The sequence below is a fragment of the Psittacula echo genome, assembly GCF_963264785.1.
Source record: "Psittacula echo genome assembly, chromosome: 9".
NCBI lineage: Eukaryota > Metazoa > Chordata > Aves > Psittaciformes > Psittacidae > Psittacula > Psittacula echo.
This window is the reverse complement of record NC_137745.1, coordinates 15,915,866-15,939,138: the sequence shown is the minus strand read 5'-3', so window position 1 is coordinate 15,939,138 and position 23,273 is coordinate 15,915,866. Positions and strand designations below refer to the sequence as shown.

At 35.5% G+C, this 23,273-nt stretch overlaps 1 protein-coding gene across 1 annotated transcript in view; it reads left to right on the top strand.

Moving 5' to 3' along the window:
- CACNA2D3 (calcium voltage-gated channel auxiliary subunit alpha2delta 3) overlaps positions 1–23,273 on the top strand; it is a gene marked incomplete at its 5' end in the record, with an annotated part of 460,819 nt that overhangs the window by 275,291 nt on the left and 162,255 nt on the right. The gene's annotated exons all lie outside the window — the stretch shown is intronic.

Genomic DNA, 23,273 nt, shown 5'->3' with positions numbered 1-23,273 from the left:
GTACCTGAAGTTTTGCATACAAGATTTAATAAAGTATGGAATTTCATAAATAGCTGGCTATAAAGCTTAGATTAATGGGCCCATTTGATTCTGGGGTCTACAGCTACTAAAGACAAAAAATGGAAAAAAAAAAAAAAACCAAAACCAAACCAAACAAAAATAAACCAGACACTGAATGGATAAACCTGAACAAAATCTCTTTGATTGGAGCATTTGGGATAACTGCCAGGCTGGACTCTGAGATGTTTATAAAAGGTTATGTGTTGATTGAGGACAGGAGCATGAAAGGTGCAGTTTTAGCAACCCCAGCCTATGCCAAAGTATGCAAGAAAGTGGGGACTGCTGTTTGGACAGGGGACAGATCAATTAAATCTTTTAGGATGAGATGGTTTAAAATGCATGTTTGTAAGTTAAGACATAATCTAAACACTTTAATCACAAGAGATTCTGAAGTTTTATCTACCCAGTGAGTTCTTGGTGGGGAATCAACATTGAAACAGACTCTCCTAGGTCTGCAGTAATTAATTGCTTTTCAACCATGTAGCTTTTGAATTGGTGAAGCATTTAAAATTCATTCTTATCCCCTGCTAATTATACACTGTACAGAGATGTGGTGATGTAGCTTTTCTTTCAGTTGCAGATCAGATACAGTTTGTTTGATTTATTAAAACACATTTTGAATTCTTTTAATATAATAAATGAATCTTGGAAAAATGTCATGGTTGAACTGTAATCTTAACTAGAAATGCAATTTAACCTTTCTGATTCCTAAACTCCTAAACAAAAATGAAGGTTAAACAGGACTTATTATTTAAGAAGGAGACAAGACATTGACAAAGTAAAAATCAAAAGTAGTTACCATTATTTTGTCTAGCCCTTACAGATAAACAATTCCCATGTTTTGGTACTTTTACTAATAGTAAAACCTGGAATAAGAACCAGTTATTACCATTTTGTTTGTAAAATGGCTCTGGAGTTAGCAAATTAAACCATGTTGGTAAGTTAAAAGCTTTGACCAAGAGATACATTCAGTGTGTAAGTAAGGTATATTTCAGTAGATGGAAAAAGTTGGTTGTCTGAAAGAATAGCAATGGCTTTAATCCAGAAGGTAAAGCAAAATTTGACCTGAAATGTACACTTGAAAACGTATTTCTTGTTGTGCTTTACATTATCAACGTTGTTTAACTTTTGATAATCTTCTTGTGGGTTATCTTTTGGAATCTAAAATATTTTTTTGAGACTGTGGATTTTATTCCTGAAAGGCCTTAGGACATTTGAACAGTTTTCTAGTGTGAGGCATATTGTACTGCTGTGATTTTCCTATTTAGAACCTGATTTTTGTGAAGTACTGTGTTGTGACATCTAGGTCAGCACAGCAAGCACTTAAGCAGATAAGTAGAGCTCCTGAGTGTTCATTGACAGAAATATGATGAATGCCAACAGAGCAGAATTACCTTAGTGAAAAGAAAATGCTTTGGTCAAGGTGAAATAGAGCTAGTGCAAAAACAAATATGAAGAAAATGTTCTGTCCTGATAAAATCATTAACCAAATCAGTTAGTATAGTAATTGTGAAGTCCTCCTTAGTTGATAAAATTAGAGGTAATAGCTTATGTAGAATGGACTGGACATAAGCAAAATTGTAAAGAGAATAAGCAGGATGAGATTAAAACATCTGTTTTGAGATTCTGGAAATTAAAGGCTGAAGAATAGGGGAAAAGTAGAGTGAATCAATGTTTTCTTTTTAAGACTGGAATAAAAATATCAAAGATGCATACAATCAGATGGCAAGCTCATTTCTGCTTTATGAGACAGCTTAAAGTTTAAAGTAGCTCTCTTAAATGGAAATAAAATTTATGAGATAAATGATTGGTACTGCAAGAAATTTCACTTAAAAAGTAACATGAGTTGATGGCTTTTTACTTAAAGCTGGCAAATCACAAATGAATACAGAGTACAGAAGAATATTGAATTTATGTGTAGCAAATATATAGATCTATTGGTCACTTCTGAGTTCTGTAGCAGTATCTAGACATAAATTATCAGACAGGCTAAAATTCAAAATATGAAATGCCTTTTTTCCCTATCTGTTTTCATTTGCTTAAATGCTTCCAAGTAAAATTGTTTTCATTAATTGTTCCAAGAAGTATTTTAGCATCTTAATTTTAAAATAACAGTTATTTTAAAATCTCACTAGTTATTAATTTGGTTTTTATTTAGTGTACATGAAAGTGGAACAATGATAGCATGAAGTGAGAAATAACAGCAACTATTTCTTATAAGTCTCTTGTAATGACAAACTGCTGTATATTCATTGTGATACTAATGTGCTGCTGGTCACAAACATTCTTCGTAGACACTAGTAAATTCTGTTTTTTCATATTGTTGTTTTTTGTGGTGCTAGTAATGATGTGTATGCATATGAAGACAGTCATGAACTGGAAAATTTACTCTTCAGTTACTGCAGTCAGACTGCAAATAGGATATTAGGTAGGCATGTAAAGACACTTTCTGTACAGAGAAAGGAACTGATTTCAGGTCTTAGAATCCCAGATGCCTGCATTATTCTTTATTGTCTGGGTGACAGCTACAGTCAGTTTCCTGAGTAGTGCAAAAGTTCAGTATCTCCTGAGGCAAAATATTAATGAATTCACCTATCTAATTATTGGACCTTCTATAAATTTGTTATTACTTTTTTATTATACAAGAAACACTAAAATGCCGTGGGCATTCTTGCATAAAATAGCTAAAACAATATTAAGTTACCAGTGGAACAACTAACTCTTTTGCTGTTTCTGTGTGTTTGCTGAATTACTTGCTTTGCTTCAAGTCTCTGTAAAAAAGATGGCTCATTTATGAAGTTTTAATGAACGTCATTGATTCCGGACAGTTTCAGGCAGATAGTGGAACTTGTTCCCAAACGAAGACCTTCTAATGGAAAATGCTCTAATTCTGTCCTCTTTTAAATTAAGGACAATTTAAGCAGCTTCAATACTTTCAAAAGCTGAGTGATCCAAATGAGACTTTCAAATAAACATTGTTCAAATTATTTGGGATTGCTAGATCTGACTTTCCTCTTGAAGCTAATGTAGAAATTATATTCTGTATTGTCTTAAATTTCTGGATTGACTTGATACTTTTCTCATGGAATGCCACAGCCTGATTTTAAGAAAAAGAGTGATCATAGATGGGATGACATCTGAAATAAATGATTGCAATTCCCTGGCTAATTGCCCACACAGAAAGCTTTCCTAGGCTCAGCTGCTGGTTCCAGAGCAGCTGGAGGATCTGGTGCAGCTCCTGTGTTAGTAATGTGCATAACAAATGGCAGGAATACATGCTGCATAGAAAGGGAAGATAATCTTTTCAGTATACAAGCTGACTTCTTCCTTCAAGTATACTGGCATCATTTGAGCTTTCTCCTGATTCAACAGCAGCCAACTAGCTGTCAGCCTTATCCTAATCTCCCCCTGACAGTGGCCCAGATAATCAATAGCACTGGCTGAATGAGGAGAGACTGAGGTGGCTGAGACTTATGACTCCCTATGAGCATTGAGTGAGAAGAAATAAAAGAAAGCACATTAGAAGTCCATGTGCAGCTCCCCATATCTGAAGTACTAACATCCTCTGGATGTTCAGGAGGCCTTATGTACATCTCTTTGTCTGAGGGATACCTTGAATTGTGTTTTACATTTATATATGTTCTCTACTTCTAGTGATGCTTTAAAATAAAACCCTATTACAATTTATCACTACTTTCAGAAAAAGGTTACTTAAGGAAGTATGCTTGTATGGGGAATTGCATAAATTTACAAACATACTTCAGCTTAAAAAAGGAAAACGTTTGGTAGTGAATAAAAATTACACCAAAGATCACTGAAAGTTGAAATTCATAGGTAGGAACAGGAGTGCTGTAAAAGAAGGAATCTGGCAGTAAAAGCTCATAAATAGCTTTCCATGGGGACAAAAAGGTTACAGAAGATGCTTGCAGATTGGTGTGTAAATTTTATTTGCAGTAGGCATTGCTTGAATAAGGAGGGTTGTTCATGTTCATTCTAAACTGCCTCTGTAGGGCCATTGGGTTGATCTGAGAATGAAATCTGAAGTGTCAAAGTTGACAGCTATAAACTAAGAGATGATAGTGTCTGTGTGCTATTTGCTTCAAATGAATGCACTGTTAGAAAATTGTATTTAGTTTTCCGTGAGATTTCTGAACTAGAGCAAGCTGTATACATATTATGATTCAGCATAACACCATATCTGTCAGATTTCAGCAAGGTGCAGCTCTTGTGTGTAGTTTAAAGAAATACGAAGTGAAATCTTTTACCTAAATGATAAAGGCTCTTTTCTGTCCAGGGTCTCCTTTTCCTTCTTTTTCTCTTCCTTCCAGTAGAAAGAAATATGTGGCATTATACAAGTACATCTCATATCCATGTAGTACAGAGCACACCATATATTATAGCCTGTGCTTGGCAGTATTGAGTAGTATCTACTGAATTTGAATGAGTATTTCCAAAATCCACATGCAGGTATTCTTGTCCTTGTATCTTCCAAACAGATTAGCATTTTTATTCTGAATTAAGTGTCCACTCATGGATTTATTCAGGAAAAAGTCTTGTGTTTCAGTTCACTTATCTTTATTTCAGATCAGTGTTTAAATATAGCAGTCCTTAAATGCTGTGTGTGATAGTGAGAAGAAATAGTACAGACGCCAAGTTTTTTTCCTGTGGAAGAGAAGGCAGTGGCAAACCCAAAGGATTTGTGGAGCTGGGCACAAGAATAGGAAGGGAATGGTGGACAGATAGGCAAACGATTTCAGTGGAGCAACGTTTGCTTTCTTGCTCTCTGGCATCAGCCAGGATTCCTGGAGTTTTATTGCCCCCAGCTGGCCGTTCTGCTTCCTCTGGCACCCACCTGCGTTCCTTGCCTCCCTCTGGCAGAGCGAACGATCAGTGCTGGGGATTGGACCCTCCCTAGGTGACAGCTGTCTCTGCTCGGGGCTGTTGGGACTGCTGGGCACTCAGACTCAGCTGGGCAGGGACTTATTTCCATGTGTCAGACGTTGTCCGGCTTAATTAACCTACTTCTACCTTTTATTGAGTAACCCCTTTTCTCTTTCTGCTGTCTCATTAAAAGGTTGAATAAAATCTGTCTTAATTTGTTGCACATTAGATTTCCTTTCCTGAGGCATACTTTTTACAGAGAGAACTTGGATGTGTTCTCTCTTCTGTATTTTTGTGGTTTTGGTTTTGTCTTGGTCTCGTTTTATATGCAGTCAATATTTCCTTTTACTAGATCATAAGATACAATGTTAGGCTCATATCTTGACTTCCTAATGTTTATTATTTTTATTACATTTCCTTTGTATCTCAGTTGGGCACTTTTTCCCCTGCCTTGCCTGACAATGGATGAAGAATGTTTATTCAATTTCATGACACTAAGAGCTCTCAATGTCTAGTTTTTGGTGCAGTTTAACTCCCTGTTTTATAAAAACTTCTCATTTTGTTCTGCTGAGCAAAGTCTGCCCTTTACTGTTCTCTAAAGTGCTGTCCTCATTCTAGTTTAAGCTATTTTCTTCTTTAATGCTGTCTTTGTCTTCTGACTTTCTTTCATTCTTGCTTCTCTTGTCTTCTATTTGACACTAAGAGCATGTTCTTTTTTAATCTCTTTTTTTTTATTTCTAAAGTATCCTTTTTATATGATTGCAGTGATAATAAGTGCTAAGCATTCACGTTGTCCTTAACTGAAGATATTAGATCCTGGGGACAAATCTGTGATCTACAGACAGCTGTCTCTCCAAAAAGGCGCTTGTGATGTCCCTGGAGGCCACAGAATTGTAGGTGGTTTGTTCTGTAATGATCAGCTGAAATTCACTTAATTAAGGATATCATGCAAGATGTGATATGACCAGGTTTTCATTTCATGTATTGAAAGCTTTTTTTGAAATTCAGTACTATTTTCTCCATCATTAGCTGATGTTACCCTGCAATGTAGAAGTAATTTTAGCACACATGGCAATTCACTCTTTCCTGAGAATTGTACTATTGTACTTCCTTTCTGCAGTCCAGTGAAGAGGATGGCTTTTCCTGCGATGTACTGTTATATAGGGAAGCTATCGTGTCAGAATACCACATCTCTACTGTATCTGGTGTCTCTTTGAAACGCAGACCTGACTTTGGGACATCTTTTTGTCTAGCTGGATTGTGAAATCACTCTTCATAGACAGATTTATTACTAATTCTGTAATGGGTGGTGATACGTGCTGAAGGGACAGACACTTTCTGAAAATGCTTTCTCTGTACAGGCCATTACCATTCTACTTGTATGTAGAATGTTTTTTATTTGTGTTTGGGCCCCAAAGGCAGCATCAAGCAACTGTATTAAAAAATTACTGAAGGTTTAACATTTTATTTAGATATTTAAAACAACTCCAGGTGTTAGACATGTCCTAGAGTTCTGAATTACTGATCTGATTTTTAGATATTGTAACTGGCATAGTGATGGAGGCAGTAAAAAGCCAGAAGAGGTGCTCTTTGAATAGACTCAATTATTTTCTGAAAAAGATTGCCATAAGGGAAATGTAGTGTGTCATGAAGTTTATTAGGAAATCAGTTGCTCAGTGTCAAAACTCCTCCAGCAAAATGAATTATTTTATCCTTTAACTTTGGAGTTCCTTGTTTTTCACCAGTAACAACTTTCTTGTATTTCTTAATGTCAAATGTAAGTCAAATATAAGCATGCTGATGCTCAATGTCCTCATTTTCTTTCCCATTTCTAGTTCTTCCCATGTTTCTCTAAAAAGAGGAGGAAACCCTTTGTTTAGGCTACATGTTCTAAGAGCGAGGAGTGTTTATAAGAGTATTCATCTGTTTTTCTTGTCCATGATACATGTGGTGACATCACTGCATACTTTTATATGGTTTGGACAGTGCAAAACCAGCAGTGAAAATGGAGAAAGCAAACAACATGTTTTTATAATTAAGTACAGAACTTAGAGCATAGCGTGTGAGTCACGTTAAACAAGGAAAAAAGAAAGGGGGGGGTAGGGAGGAGGGGAAGAAAAGAAAAAAAAGTAGCTCTCGACTCTGAATTCGAAGGATGGACCTCCCTAAGCTCTTTCTCATAGTTAGTGTCCAAAGAAGTTTTGCTCCTCATTCTTCCTTCTTTCTAGCACCAGGTTTAAAAAAGTCAAAATAGTTCTTTCCAAACACCCTAACTGCTGTTGTTGATATTTAACAAGTGTTGGAATGTTAATAAATTCAAACTGAGAGGTAAGAACCCCCAATGTTTTGTCAACAGTATGAAAGGGCTAATAGGAAGACATATATCTAGCTCAGTAACCACAGTACCTGGAGTCAACCACAGGGAAAATCATTGAATAAATCTTTCAGAGTGCAGTCAGAGAAAAATTAACAATTATGATGAAGCAAACCTGTTTTTTGTATTTAATGTTATTAATCAGGATGAACATTATGTTACAATGTATGTAGCCATATGTGAAATGGATCTTATTGTTGGATGACATTCTAATTTACAGTGCTTATAAAATTATCTCTGATAGCTAATGAGAAGTAAAAGAAACATTCCTGTGGACATGCAGGGTTCTTGTTTTGTCACAGACTTTTCTGAGTCTCAGGCACAACAGTGAACACAAAGTCTAGCTTAAGTTTTTTTCCATTTTTCTTTATCACAAGTAGAGCTGGATAGACACCTCCTTTATCTTGCATTCATGTCAAGTATTTATTGCCATTTTTCAGCAACATGCAGCAAGTGTTTGATATTTGCTTTTCTTTCAGTAGTTTGCCACTGTTGACCCACAATGGATTTGTGGTTCTTTTTAAAATCTAGATTTTTTTTTTTTTCTGGTGCTCTACTAACATATTCCTCATCTTTTGTCAATGCATTAGAATTATCCCTCCTAATTATGTACTTACTTGAACTGGGCTTAACCAGTTCATTTCAGACTGTTTCTTTTGCACAAAAATACTACTTTGAATTCTGATTCTGTATTCCAAAGTGTTTGGAACGACTTCCAGCTTCATGTCATTTGACAATTCTTATGTGTTCTCTTTAGTCAATCATCTAAATCCAGATTCAGATTATTAAAATGTGCTCAATCCAGGCCAGGTCATTCCCCCCCTCCACCAAATTCTCTTCCTAATATGACAATAATGAATGCACTTTGAGAGCACAGCTGAGAAGTGCATTCACCTTACATTCATTTCATTCAGCTAGTAGTCCTTAGAGGTACGCAACATCACTAAGCAGGTAACGTGCTATGGCTTGTTTTTCTCTAAGTCTTTTCTCTAAGTCCCAATTGGAAGTTCTTGTGGATGATATGCTGCCTATGAATCCTAGATTGGTGTTGATCACCATACTTCTCTGAAAAACACTTACAGAATTTATTCAAGATACCTTTCTCCTCCTCTTGTATCTTTTGTACTACATCAGAGAATTGTCATAAAATGAAATCAGATTGGTTTCACAGAGTAGCTCTTACATTGATGTTGGCTATTTCTTTCTACATTATGTGTATATGCTTGTGAATTGATTAATCACCTTTGCTATAGTCTTACTGTTTAGTAAAATCTAGGAAGTAATTCTAAAGGATTTTTTCCTTTTTCTTGGTTTTGAAAATAAAATCTAAAATTATTTAGAAATATGATTCCCTTTTCTTGTCCTTGACGCTTCCTTTGCTGTCCACAGATCTTCAAAAATATTCACTGATGGTTTAAAGATTCATTTGATTAGTTCCTTGAATACTCTCTGAATAGTTACCAGATTCATTGATTTAAACACATCTTACTTATCTACCATTCTTTTCCAAATATGACCTTAGCTTCTAATCCCATAGTTAAAAATCTTTATGTCATAGTGACTGCTCAAGTTAAACTTTCTGGTAAAGGCAAAAATAAATAAGCTATTGACTAATTGAACCTCCTCTTCGTTATCTGCTGTTTTTTGTACACTTCTTGTTAGAATTAGCTTGCATATACTTTCTTATGGCTTGGATCTCATACATGCTTACCAAACAAAGCAAATGTTTTTGACTGGTAGAATTTGAAACTGTATTATGGTGCTAGATCTTGGCCAAGTATTGCAATACATTGTATTGGCCCCTGTTATTTTAATGGCTTCACACCTGGTGTGATAATTTTCAAATCAGTTGGATTACAGTCATGTTTTATAAAACAATTATAAAGTATTGTTTGTTTAGAAGACAGCTAACACTTATGGAACAGAGCTCCTACACTGTTTAGCATTTTAAAGATAATACCTGGTATCCTTAATTTCATGTGCACATGAGTTAGCAGACTATGTGGGTTAAGGCACAAAAAATGCAATGGTCTCCTTTTGGTCTAACTCAACAAGTCTGTGTGAATCTCCTGCAAGTATCATTTTCAGAAGTTTTACTGTCTAGAAGATAATGCTTATCACACTACATGTATGTTTGGAGAGCAGGGAATGGATTTAAATGTTCTGTATTTTTACCAAGTGGAGTTCTTTTCAAAAATCAGCTGCCCTTTCTGTCATGTGAACTGTACTATTTAATGTGATTCCCCTGAATTTACCAGTTCTGCAGAAGAATATCAGAAAGTTTCCAAGATTAGACAAATTGGAAGAAATAAATCATAAGGTGAAAAGTTTGTGCTTTTACATCTAGCCTATAAATGATGTTGCAAATTTTTGTGACCTGGTTTAGTGAAAGGGTTAAGCAAAGTGTTATGCACTTTTTGCTGTCTTTAGGCATTTGTTCTGTGTCCATGGACTTATTTTAATGTAAATAGGCACCTCAACAGCTGTGTCCCCTTAAGCACATTTTATTTAGCAGCTGGGTTATACATGTTACTTGGCAGCCATGGATTTTCAATTTTTCCCAGTGCCAAGGGGGCAGCTGGAATAATTTGAGTGCTCATTAATTTGGGAGAAATATGAGCTGTGTAAGTCAGACAACATGAGTCTTCTGTATGGTGTTGTACAAGGATAAAGCGGATCAGGGTAGAAGCAATTTGCCCTGTCCCAAGGGGGTCTTCATTTTTTAATAAGCTGGTTATGAAAATTCTATTTCTTTGCAGTTTAAAGAGTATAATTAGAGTCTGTAATTTCTCTCATATAACTGGAGTGGATGAAGGTTAGCGTTAGGCCTCCAGAGTCTTTTCACAGTCATTTACAAACTTAAATCAGGTAATAGTTTGTAGCTAATTATAACAGTGTATTAAATATTTAGTTTGACTTAACTGTGAGAACACATGAATGCTGTAGGGCTACAAAAAAGATAAAGTAGAGCTAAATTTAATTTTTAATCAAAGATAAAGTCTGTATAGTAATTGTAATACTGACTAGTATACTATGATAGTCTGAGCAGCAATTGCTTTCAGTTGCTTGAAATGTCAAGATAGAGACGCATGATGTCTATTTAATGTCCTTGCTGTACCACTTTGATGCTTCATACAATTTGTGGTGTATATACACAGTGTCTGAAGGATTAAAGGCTTTTCAGCACTGCAGACAGTTTTTATGTAAAATCTCATTTGTTTTTCTATCCACTAACAGCATTTTCAGAAAGATTTTCTTAAAGGGATTGTATTGCTTCTACTCACAGAAAGTCAAACAATAAATAGACATTCTTACCACTTTGCCAAGCAATGGGTCTGCTGTTCTGTCAGAGCAGTTATCTGCCTTTTTAGCTTTTGTTTTGGCTGATTTTTGGTTTCAACGAATTAGTAAAGTAATCTTAAAATTCCATGCACAAACTTTTTTCCTGTTCTTGTAAGTAAAGCCTTCAATTTTTTTATTCTGCTTGTAATTTGTATAATTATTTGCATTATATGAGAAGATGTAACTACACTTCTCTGTGCTACTTCATAAAACTTCCTGTTGCTGGTTGGATTCTAAAACTTGAACCTTGAGCCACTGAAATCAGTATAAAAACTAGCAAAATTCAGTCATGCAAAATAAGCATAGGCTTACAAAGTCGAGCTCAGCACTATATTGACTTTCACCTAAAATGGTTGCTTCAAAGTACACAGGCAGGGATTTACATCTCCTTGCTCAAGTCAAGTCTGCATGAAAAAGGTAGGCGATATCCTGAGTCACAAAATAGAAGCTCACTTCGACACAATTCTATAAAGCTTCCATGAAACAGATATTTTATTCAACTGGACATTTTTAGTAATGAGTTTCAGAGCAGGAGTGGCTTTGGTTCAAATTTTTCTGGATTTGTTTGAAAGACTTTTTTTTTTTTTTTCATTGTACAGAATTTATTCTATGAAACAGTTTTGTTGATTAAATATATAGCGTCCAACTAATTCTACTAACCTATAATATGTATAATGGCATTGTACAGATGTAGCTGAGTGGATCTACTAGAAAGCCCAGAAGGACCTTGTATCTGATACCTTTTTCAATTATCCTTTCTACAGTTTGATGGCTACAAAATCATTTTGCCTTTGGTAGCAGAATTTGGTGCTCAGACAGCAACTACATTGTTAGATTTTAGCTAGTGAAATTTTAAAAATCCTTTTTACAGGCTTAATTCTTATTTCAGGTGAGAATTGTGCGTGCTGATTTGTTTGACTCTGAGTACCTTGGTACCACTGTCTGTTTGCTTATATGTTAGTGCCATTGTACTTTAGACTGTAGTCTCAATTGCCCATCTTCTTCCTAAGCTTACCCACAGTTTCAGTGAGCTGATTTCTTATCCCATAAACTGAGTACAGCCTCTTCATCTTGCCTGAAAATATAACCTATTTCCTTAGCAATTGGTCCTGATAGCAGTGAAGTCCCTTTCTCATTTGTGAATGAGGCTATGGATCTAAAACTGGAGACAAATCCTGATAAACGGAAGAGGTCAGCTAATAACAGACAAAATACAGAAGAAATATACTGTATTTGACAGAACAACAGGCAGAAAAAAAAGCAGCTGTAACCTCAAACAGTCAAGCTTTTCTGGCTATAAGTTTGTTCAGGCCTCAGCTTCTTGGCTCATGATCTATACCTTTAATCTCAAGTTTCCTCTCCAGCATTTTTTGGATGCTAGAAACTCCATTACAGATTGGTAGAAAATCAGTGATAAAACTTCTAAATATCACCTTATTTTGTTTCACTGCTTTCCCAGTTGCCAGTTTTTATAAAATGGTTTATGGCTGTAATAATCCCCTCAAAATCAGCTGTTATGGGAGATAATAGCCAGTTGTCAGAGCATTAACCACCTTTGACTTCACTTTGGGCCATTATGTATCAAAAGAATGAACTGGTGGTGAGGTTGCCAGGTGTATTAAATTATATGATGAATAACAGAGATTCTGTAACGGGGATAAGTGTCCAAAAGAGACTAGTGGAGATTGCCAAACCCATTATCTGATAGGACTGCAGGCTGGATGAAATCCCAAGGGTGAAAGGCCAGTGCTTTATCCATTATGTCACCCTCTAATCTGTGTCTGCACCATGCACAGTGAAGTATACTGCAAATGAGTTACCATTGTTCTATGTTACATCCTGGAGCTATGTAATAACAGAAGTGGAGATGTTGGCAGTATTTGGTTACTCAGAATTTAGTCTGATTTTGTTCTTTTCTCATGGATTCTTGCAAAAAATATTGGTTGATATGCAAGAAAGCCTAAGTAGTGCAGTAGGAAAAATTGTATGAGCCTGCTTTTTCCACAGAAGCTTCAGTTAGATCCAAAAAAGTTGGTTATGTCATGGTTTCCACACTAATCCTTTTCCCTCCTCTCCATTCAGACAAATTAATTTGTTTAGGCTACTATTTTGCATTAAAGGAAAAAATATCTGTTCTATATTTCAGCAAATCCACCCGCATTTTGAAGAATGGCAGTAATCAGTATAGTTGAATTAACATCAGGTATTTCATCTAGGCTTGGCTGTTAATGGTTTGTAATGACTGATCTTGAATCTTGCATATCAGAACTGGAAACAAGAATTTCTTTAGCTTTTCAGATGAGAGCACGGAACTTGTTCCTAGCTCTAATCAGTAGAATCATATTTTACTTTGAAGTAGTAACATTGTTATTATAGAAAACTCATGTCGGGTAATTTTTGGAAGTTATAAAATAATAAGTTAAAATTTTCTTCTCCCTCTAGACCTCAGATAGCTGAACTCATGGTATCGTGGCTGGCTTTACCAGTAGAAGGATATAAAAAGTAGAATAAATAAAAGTTTCTAGAGCACAGTAAAATATTTCAAAAAAAGTTCTTCAGTAAAAGTGTTTTAGTATATACACAGTATTTGGAGGTGCTGAATTGAATCAAGATTTTATTGGCACCCTATAGATATACCTGAAATATTTTTAACAAACTTAACGCATTGTCTCAAAATAATTTGTAAAGGTGGGAAAAATGATATAGCGTGTGCTGAAAGTAAAAGTTACAGCAAAGGTACGGTGGGGTTTGGCAATGTTGTGGAGGTTTTTTTGTGGTTTTTTTTTTTTTTTCTTCAAGTAATCATAACCTTTTGAAAAGGAGACTCTGGCATGTAATTTTCTATACATAGTCTCAGCCCAAAAGTTGAATATTCTCAAAATCTGCAAAAATTTTATCTTTGATGAATTAACTGTTAAACAGCTTAAAAGAATTTAGTACATTCAAGATATATAGTGTTGTATTACATTTTGTACCTTACTGGTTACTTATTTTACATCATGAATACAGCTTCATCACCTGCTCTATCTTGCACAGTATAAAATAGTATAATCTCATCTTCCTCTGCTAACAATATTCCTAACGTATTGGGTGAATTTTGACAGTGGGAATTTATTTGTCATAAATCTGGAGTTACATTATAGTTTTCTGTAAATCAATAAAAGATGTCAGCACATATTCAATGTTAGAAGAACTATCCTAACTCGATGTCTCAAGTAAAACATGTAGCTTGTTTGAATTTTCTAAGAATGACTCTCAGCAGCCCTGGACCTAAAGACTGGATCTAGAAATGCTGCTCAGAGGCTAGTGGAACACAGTAATGCTGTCCCCTGACCACAAGGGATTAACTGCAGAATCAATTTCCTTCTTTCCTTTTTTTCCTGCACGTATTTTCTGAGGTAGGTCTATAAAAAGAGCTGTTGGGGATGCGGATGTTTGGGAAAGGAGGGCTCAGCTGCTGGATGATCCCCAGACAGATTAAGTGTTTTTCTTTGTTACTGTTTTGCTTACAATATCTTGGTTTCCAGTTAATTAGACCTATTAATTATTTGGGGTTTGTTTCCATTAACTGTCCCATCAGTATTTAGGGTACAATGCATGGTGTTTCAGATATCACTATAATAGAAAACACTGTTATAAGATTGTCTGGGTACAGGCTGAAGAAAGGAGAAAACATAAGGAAATGCATAAATGCACTTTTCCAAAAGGGATATTTTAAATTCTACAGGAGGAAAATTAACAATGAAGAACCTTTTTCTAAGTAACTTAACGTTTAAGGATTCAATTTCATGAGGTAATAGCTTCAATTTCACAGCTTCCTTGCACTGAGTGCAGTGTAAGTTGAGTCTTTCAGCACCTTACAGGGTAAAGGTCTCTAATAGGGTACAAGATATTGTAGTAGTGCTATCTTGTGTTGTATCACGGGGCTTTGTAGCCCTTATCAGTAGAATTTTGTGTGCTCATCTAAAACATTGTTTTATGGAATTTCCTGTTATCAAATAGATCCTTAACTCATTTTTTCACCTCTTCATAATAAAGAAAGAACTAAATTTTTTAAAAAAGCTATGAAGACATCTGGAGATAAGGTTAAGTTTCTAGAGTGATCTTGTATTTTTACTGCTCTTTTCCCATGCCTGTTCATTGCCTGGTATATTATGCCCTTTACAGCAACCAGCTACACTGGAGTACACTTAGAATTTGTTATTATTGGAATTATTATTATCAGATTATGTGTGTATAGGTTAAAATTAGAAGCTATAACACATCTCAAAAATCAGTGCAAATGCAACATTTTTCTCTTTTCAGATTTGGAAAGGTTATTTGGGCAAAGACCTGTGGCCTGTTCAGGGTTTCTGAATGTGAATCTTGATGAATGGATCCAGTACAACTCTCAAAAATAAAGATTTCCTCACAGGAAAGTGTGGCAGGGTAATGCAAATCTCCTTAGCATAGGAAGCAACTGCAGTATCAATTGCCTCTTTACCCTTTGGTGTCTTCTGAGGTACAGCTGTACAAAAAAGGTTGCAGGACCATGGGGATAGGAGGATAAGATTAAGTACAGAGGAGTGATACCAAAGGCCAGTCTTGAAATGCAAAAGGTAGAGTGTAATGTTGGGAGGAAAGCAGTGGTAGTGTAAATAAAACCTCAGTCTTTTTCTAAATTCAGGAGTGAATTTACTTTACCTACTTTTGGAATTTGAACCTAAAAAAGACATCAGAAAATCATAAAGCAGCAGGACCCCAAGGAAGAGAAGCCACCAGTTACTGAGGCTTAAAGGAAAAGGAGTTTATAAGGTTATCCTATGGAACTTATTTTAAGGATACTGTGTGCTATAATAAAGGCTAAAAAGAAATGGAGCATGAAAAATTTCATAATTAACAGAAAGAGAAGCTGGTTTATAGAGACAAGTAATTTACAAAATAAAACTGAAATAGCAAAAGAATAGAATGAGGATGATTTTTTAATTTTATTTTTTTACTTCTTGGTAGACTTTCAAATAGTGGGGAACCTCCTTAGTGCTATTTTTCTGAATAGAAAAATGAGTCTGCCTGGAAGGGATGCATGTGAGAATTTCCGAAGGAATATTTTTATTTTCACCTTAAGCTCTTAAATTTCCCTATATACATACCATGTGCTGTCTTAGTCATATTCAAAGAGAATTCCATCAGAACTTGTTTTTTTGTCAGCAGTAGCCTTTGAGAATGAAGCTCTGGAGTTGTATTTAGAGTAGTGGTACCAGCTCTTAAGGAAAGTTGTTAATCATTCTGCTCTGCGTTTAATCAGAAATAAACACTTCAATATACACATATATTTATATGCTTACCTATGTAAATGTTCAGTGCCTTTTAGATAATGCATGAATATGTTTTGGTGGAGTAGGAAATTAAATGTCAGTACAAAAATGAGTCATCTTTTTCCTGGATGCCCATCTTCACTACTCAGATGACAGTGTGTAGCACAGGTTAAAATATGTTAATGGAGACCAGTGATTTTTCTTTATGAAAAATTCCGGAGGCCTAAAATAATGACAGACATTTTCATTATTAGGTTCACTAAATGCAGGCAATTAGAGAATTGATTTTGTGAATCTTGAATGCAAATCAAATCTAGACCAGCTCTGGTCTCATCTGCTCTTATTGCCATTTTTTTAGCTGTTGATCAAATGAAAATCAAAGTTCTTTGATTAGTGCGCCATTGAGACTGTTGCTTTGGAAAGGGTGATACTCAAGTGGGGAATCAAGCATCTTGACCAGGATGGTCACATGCTGTCTAGATAATAAGGGTGCCTGCAACAGTATCTTCAGCTGTATTGGGCGAGATGCTCTAAGTTGCTGTTTTGCTGAATCTTTATTTCCAGTGGGCCTCTGCTTGCCTATCACTACTCCATGGGAATGATTCATTGTTATTTATTATCAAAGTTATGTACAAAATATTTCCTAACTATCTGAAGTATGTTCAAAAGACTCTCTCCTGTGTGACTGTTTCTCTGGTTTTCTACTATGATGATATGCATGTGTACCATTTCCCTGTGCAGTTTGGTCAATTCTAGAGCAGGAATTGCCTGAAGAAGTCTCTGGGATGGCCAGGTTCTCCAACCGAGTAGCTAAGGAACACTTTGAACTATACAAATAGTGTCTATCAGGTGGTCTAGCCATAGCATGAGTTGCCTGGGAAAACCTCCAGGACTCTCCCAAGTTCCCACCTTCAGAGCTCCTGTAACAATTAAGCCAATTCTTTTGTGGCGAGGCTGCTTAGGAGTTCAGGCAATCAGTCTCACGTTGATCCATTGTTCCCGATCAGTCCATTCACTCATCTATGCAGAGACTAGCTAGGGTGTTCCTGGACCACCATAACTTATAACTATGAGAACTTGAATTTCATCACTATATCCCACTTATAGCTTAAATTCCATAGCTGTTGCCACAGGACTATTTTTATTTCTTGCTGAGTGAGAAAGGAAAGACTATTTTGCTAAAGGTGTCCATGAAATAGATTGCAGCTGCAAACAGAGATCTGCACTGTCAGGTGCAAGCAGAAGTCCCATTTCCCCTCCCACGCTATATTTTAAGTTTCTGGAAATGCTATTTTACCAGCTGTTTGGCATGAAGATATGACTTCACAGTTCCAGTGTAGAATATTGCAGATTGACTTGTCTTGCTTAACATAGATAGAAAAAGGTCCCTATTCTCTTCTCTATCCTGCTATTTAAATGAAGTTTCAGAGGTGAGGACAGTTCAGATTAGTCCATGCATAATGGATGAAACTGTTAAGTGGATATTTCAGATGAAGTGGTTAGCACTGAAATAGCTGTCGTTTAAATCGCCAGTCTTAGGTTTCCTCACGGCTGAGTGTATGCATCTCTGAGATTTTATATAAGCTGTCTGTCCAGAGTTTAAAGGTTCAAACTTTAGAATATTCCCTATGCTGTAAAAGCAAGAAACTTATTAACTCTTAATTTTTCAAAAATTGAAGGGATGCTACAAAGAAGAGAAAGCAAACCACCTGTGTAGCCTAAACCATCATCTGTACCTAGGTAAAGTGACAAGAGTGTGAGAGACTTGCTGTAAAACCAGGGAGAAAGCAAGTTAAAAATAATGATAATTACACAGTTAAATATCCACTGATGATTTAAGTATTTTGTGTAAGTTTTGTATTCAGTTTTGTTTGAACTACTGAGCTTGGTGGTTCAATGCCTTAATATTTAATTCTGCTGTGTACATGCACAACTTGTGACAGTGGTTGATATGTTTTGCTTCTTCTGACTAGCTTGCTATTGACTAGTGGTTTGGACCTGAATCCACAGTCTTGCATGTAAAACCTCACTATCATAAAATGCACTGTTGAAATTAGTCTGTTGCTTAGAGTGAATATGATTCCACAGTTCAGAATCATTTGAGCTTATGCAGCAATCTTGTAGTAGGAATAGTAACTGAATGGAGTGCTCTTTCACAGAGGTGATCCTTCTAGGTCAGGAATGAGAAATAATAACGAGGTAATCTATGGGAGGTTTCTACAGCTGTTTTGAAGATAATTAAAATACATCAATCTCAAATGGTATTCTTTGCCATTCAACACTCGCTTTAGAAAATTGCAGAAAAATATGAAGTGAGAAAGTCACAAGCTCTGCTAAAGAGTCTAGTTCTACTGTCTTTCCATTTCTGTAATGTTACTGTGGAGCTCTCACCCATTTTTTATGAACACTGGCTTAAAAAAAATAGACTATGGCACATCTGTAGGGACTACATGCTGTGTAGAAATAGCAAGTGTAGTTCCAAAGATTAAAGGTTTTGCTCTTGGTGTAAGTTTTGCTTGCATTCAGTGAATCTGACATCTACAATTTTCACCTTTGTGCATAAAATATATCAATTTAAAACTAGTGTTTCTGCTTAAGAATATTTCCTTTCTCCACAGCTAACAGTTCATGTTAAGCCTTAATATAGTTGGGATCATAGTTTAAAGCTCATTGAAAATATTTTGATTCGGGTATTTCTCTCAAGTATCTTACAAAGCTTTTGAAATTATCCACACCTGAAGGGTTCTCTTTCTGTCATATGTTTTTTGCCAGAGAGGTGCTTACACTCCCTGATGCAGATTCCTTCTCAGATAAAAATGGTCTCTTCATTCAGTCACAGTGCTTGGATATTGAAAGGTGTTTTTCTCATTTGGCATGTACTTAGCCAGAGCATATGTAGACTACGTAAATGTTGTTATTGGATCTTCTGGGACCAGCTTGTAACAACTTTGAATTTATTCAGTCTGCCTTGACTAAAATGTTCTGTTCATATGGATTCAAAAGGATTTTTAGTGTCCTAACACTGTGTTGTACCATAAGATACTGATACACCTGTATCAGTGTATATGTGTGTATATAGTGTGTATACTTATGTTAAATCTCGTAGTTTCTATTGTGTTGTTATCTTTAACGAACAATATAAACCACAGAATGAGACACTTTATGCTTCCTTATCTATTAGAAATTATAGAGATTTCAAACGTGTGTCTCAGTACTATATATACTTATGAGTAGAATGTACAATATTAGTGTTATATCTGGGTTGTCTGAGTAAAATAGGCACTTTATGCAATCATTTTGCAGAACAGAACAGCTCTGACACACTTCCCATTCAGTTACTTCAGATACACAAAGAGAAAAAATCGGTGGTCACTATTAACAGTATCTTCCTTAACAGCACTTATCTTACAAGGTATCTGAGAATATAGGTGGCTATTAAATCTTGTACCTAATGTCTAGTTATTTACAATGACAACTTCAGCAGTAACTATGACACAGTGTGTCCTGTTTTGCACAATATGTAGCCCATCACTGCATAGGTCTTGTCCATGTGCAGAAGTTGAAGTAATTTCATAGAATTATAGAATGGTTTGGGTGGGAAAGGACCTTAAGATCATATAGTTTTAACTCCCCTGATATGGGCAGGGATGCCTCACACTAGACCATATCACCCAAGACTCTGTCCAACCTGGCCTTAAACACTGCCAGGGATGGAGCACTTACTGCTTTATTGAGCAACCCACTCCAGTGCCTCACCACCCTTACAGTAAAGAACTTCTTCCTTATATCTAACCTGAACTTGCCCTGTTTAAGTTTAAACCCATTACTCTTTGTCCTATCACTACAGTCCCTGATGAAAAGTCCTTCTTGGCATCCTTGAAGGCCCCCTTCAGATACTGGAAATTAAGGTTATACTTCTATAATATTGACTTAATTGTATTTTTATGTAGATTCAGAAAACAGGTATAAAGTATAAGGTATAATATATAATTATTATGGTATATTGTGCTGGATGCTACCAGCACATCTGGAATTATTACATATGATACCTATCCTAAAGAGTAAAACTAGTATAGTATAAAAGGTATGTAGATGCAAATTTGATTTGAAAAATGGGATTTAGAATGTAGACTTATTCACTCAGGCAAGTTTCAATTCTAAAAATTTATTACTGAAGTCATTGCTATGATCTCTGAAAGCAGAAAATAAGGCAAGTATTTGTAAAATTACTTCTACAGGGAATGCTTAAGAACTCATGAGTGTTTCCTACTGCAAGCTCACAGTGAATTGAACTTACACTGATGGGTTCACTGAACTGATCAAATGAAATTTTAAAAGTAGAACTATAATTAGAATCATTTGCTATCAAAGCTGATTTTGAGGTTTCTTCTCACAATTATGCACAGAGTATTAAACAATATTGATAACATCTATAAAGGTATCCTTAAAGTCAATGTAAAAGAAAAACTTTAATGTATCAGTGGCATTGTTTTTAATTATAATACTTTCATGTGACCTTAAATGGTTATTTTCTTATGAAGCTACTATGAATACTAAGTCATTTTATCAAGTAATGACCAACATAGAAATGGTATTTTAAAATTATAGATTACCTTATACTTTGTTTTATTAAAGATTTTAGACGTCATGTTGACACCAGTAAACATCATTTATATAACATGCACAGTGAACAGTGCATGGAGAAAAATACACAACTCGCTGGGATAGGAAAGGAAAACAGTACTTAAGCTCTGATCATTCATCTTCAGTACTAGCTTTCTACTCTCTAGCTTTTATTTTTATTTTTTTCAAGTAATGCCACACAATTACCGGTACTTTCTATGTTGCTTAAAGTATCTTCTAGTGAAACTGGAGATAAACTATATGTTTAAAAGATGCCCAGAGAAAAATCATTAAAAGCAGTATCATGGAGGCAGCTCCTTCCTTGTAGTAATCTATGATACTGATTTGTTGAAATTTTATTCTTTGCAGTTTTAAAACAGTTTGCTGCCTACACCTACTAGCATGCTTCCTGCACATCCTTTTAGATAAGGCTGGTCTCTTTTCATTAGGAACACAGTGTAGTATGATTCTTTATAGATTAAAGCAGATCATTAAATATAAACCTCTCAGATGTATTCTGTCTCATCATAGGCTATATTCAAGCATCATTTTCAGGAAGATAAATTGAGACAGTGATTTATGCTGTATTTTGAGGGTATAAATCTCACTGTGCCTTTTCATGTACGTTTAGAGAATAAAAATTTCTTTATTAATGCTTTTTGTAGCCATCAAAGCATAAAAGTACCATTCTTTTGTTTGATGCTGTGAGTCTTGAATAGGATTATATGCATACTGTTTAGTTCAAAGTATTTAACCACAGTACACAATCAGTATGTATACTTTTGAAACTATATAAATCATGATTGAGTTCTATGTATGTTTTATGTTTGAAAGACTGGGAATAGGTTTGTGTTTGAAATCTGGTCTGTAGACTTGATAATAATGTAAAACACCATGAATGTCTAGAAACAGGATATGGCATAAAGAAAATGGACAAAAGAGCAGTGAGGGCATATAGGATCGTAACTGACAGTAAAGAGTGAAACTTTCAGAGAGACTTTAAAATTTCTGTGAAAAAAAAACCTATGGGAACTTTATATTAAATTGGTGTGCTTTACAAATAATTTCATTTGACTGAGAAAACAGCACTAATTAAAAAACTAAGAAATTCTTTCTTTTTAATTGCAAATGAATAAAATTAGAGGTCTTCATAAACTTCTCACATCATGACATTTTTTTCTGTGTAATTAGCTTTGTGCATAATTAAAGTATGTCTATTTTGTGAATGTGAGACCCAATTAGGTATTGAATAAAATGTTCTGGAGCATATATTTTGTTGTGTACAGCTTTTTAATGGTGATAATAGAGTTTCTGTGAAAAACAGTTTTGATCATGATGATTCTATTAAGTATACTGATAAAAAGGTAAAAGGATTTTAGTTTAGTTACTATTTTTAGTGTTACAATATGGAGTTAGTGATTTTCTTTCTTCTCATCCATAATGATAGCACCATGTTTCTGGTTACAAATTGTAATTTTCCATTCCAAATGTAATTTAATTATTTTATCTTCAAAATAATAAAAAATAGAACAAGTTCGTTAGAAATTTGACTGATTCTCAATAAGAAATCAGTCAAATTTTTCATCTTTTGTGTAAAATATTGCTGATTTCATAGAATCCTTTAGATCAGAAGGGACTTCTGAACGTCATCTTGTCCAACCCTCTTCTCAGAGCAGGTGAAGTTAGATCAGGCTGCTCAGGAACTGTTTGGTCAGTGTTTTAATGTCTCCCAGTATGCAGTTTCTGCAGCATCTCTGAGCAATGTTTTCTAATATTTTATCACCCTCATGATAAAAATGTTTTTCCTTATATTGAGTCAGAATTGTTTAGGATGTTTTTTTGACATTTGTCCCTTGCTGTGTTGCCCTCTTAGACTCTTCTTGAAGGTGGATGCTGTCTTTTCCAGTATGTCAGTGTCTTGTATGGGGGAATCCAAAACTGAGCTCAGCAGTGCAGATGTGTTTTTTCAGTGGAATAGAAGGGAATGATCACTTTGCATTTGTTTTACTAATATACCAGTATGCACTTGGCCACTTTTGCCTGGACAAATCATTAGGGAATGGGTAAATAGTTGTTGAAATTTAGGCACATGGAATAAGAAACATATGCCTTAGCATGGCAAGAGCTTCAGAGGGTAGAATACGGGCTTTAGCTGTTCCTGTCAGGTGCTGTTCCCAGTTCGCTTGCTGAGAGCTTAGATGGATCAAGTGAGGCTCAGTATGCTCCATCTTACCCAGCTATATCAGATGGTAGGTATGGAACTGTGGGGTTTCTAGATGGAATATGCTGAGACCCAGGATTGTGATTTCTTTGCTCAGCACACACCTATGGTGGTTACAGACCAAAGCTGAACAGACGGGCTGTGAGTGCCACACAAACTTGTATTAGTGAGGTACAGGAAGCTCTGGACAAGATGCTCCTGTTCCATTCTCTGTTTATCTAGCTAAAACCCACTCAGTTATCTTTGCTGCAGTTTCCCATGTATAAAATAGGGTTGAGAGCGGAAGGTATGGGATAGACAATGCTGTCATCAGCCTCCTATGAGGGTGAACTGGCACTTTTTACAGGTGTAAGTATTATAATATGGAACTGGGGAGTCCAAACAAACATGTGTTATCATATCAAGGCCTTCCTTGCATCTAGCATTTCCAAAATATGCCCTTATCTGCCAAGAAATTTTATCTGGGCAGAATTTTAAG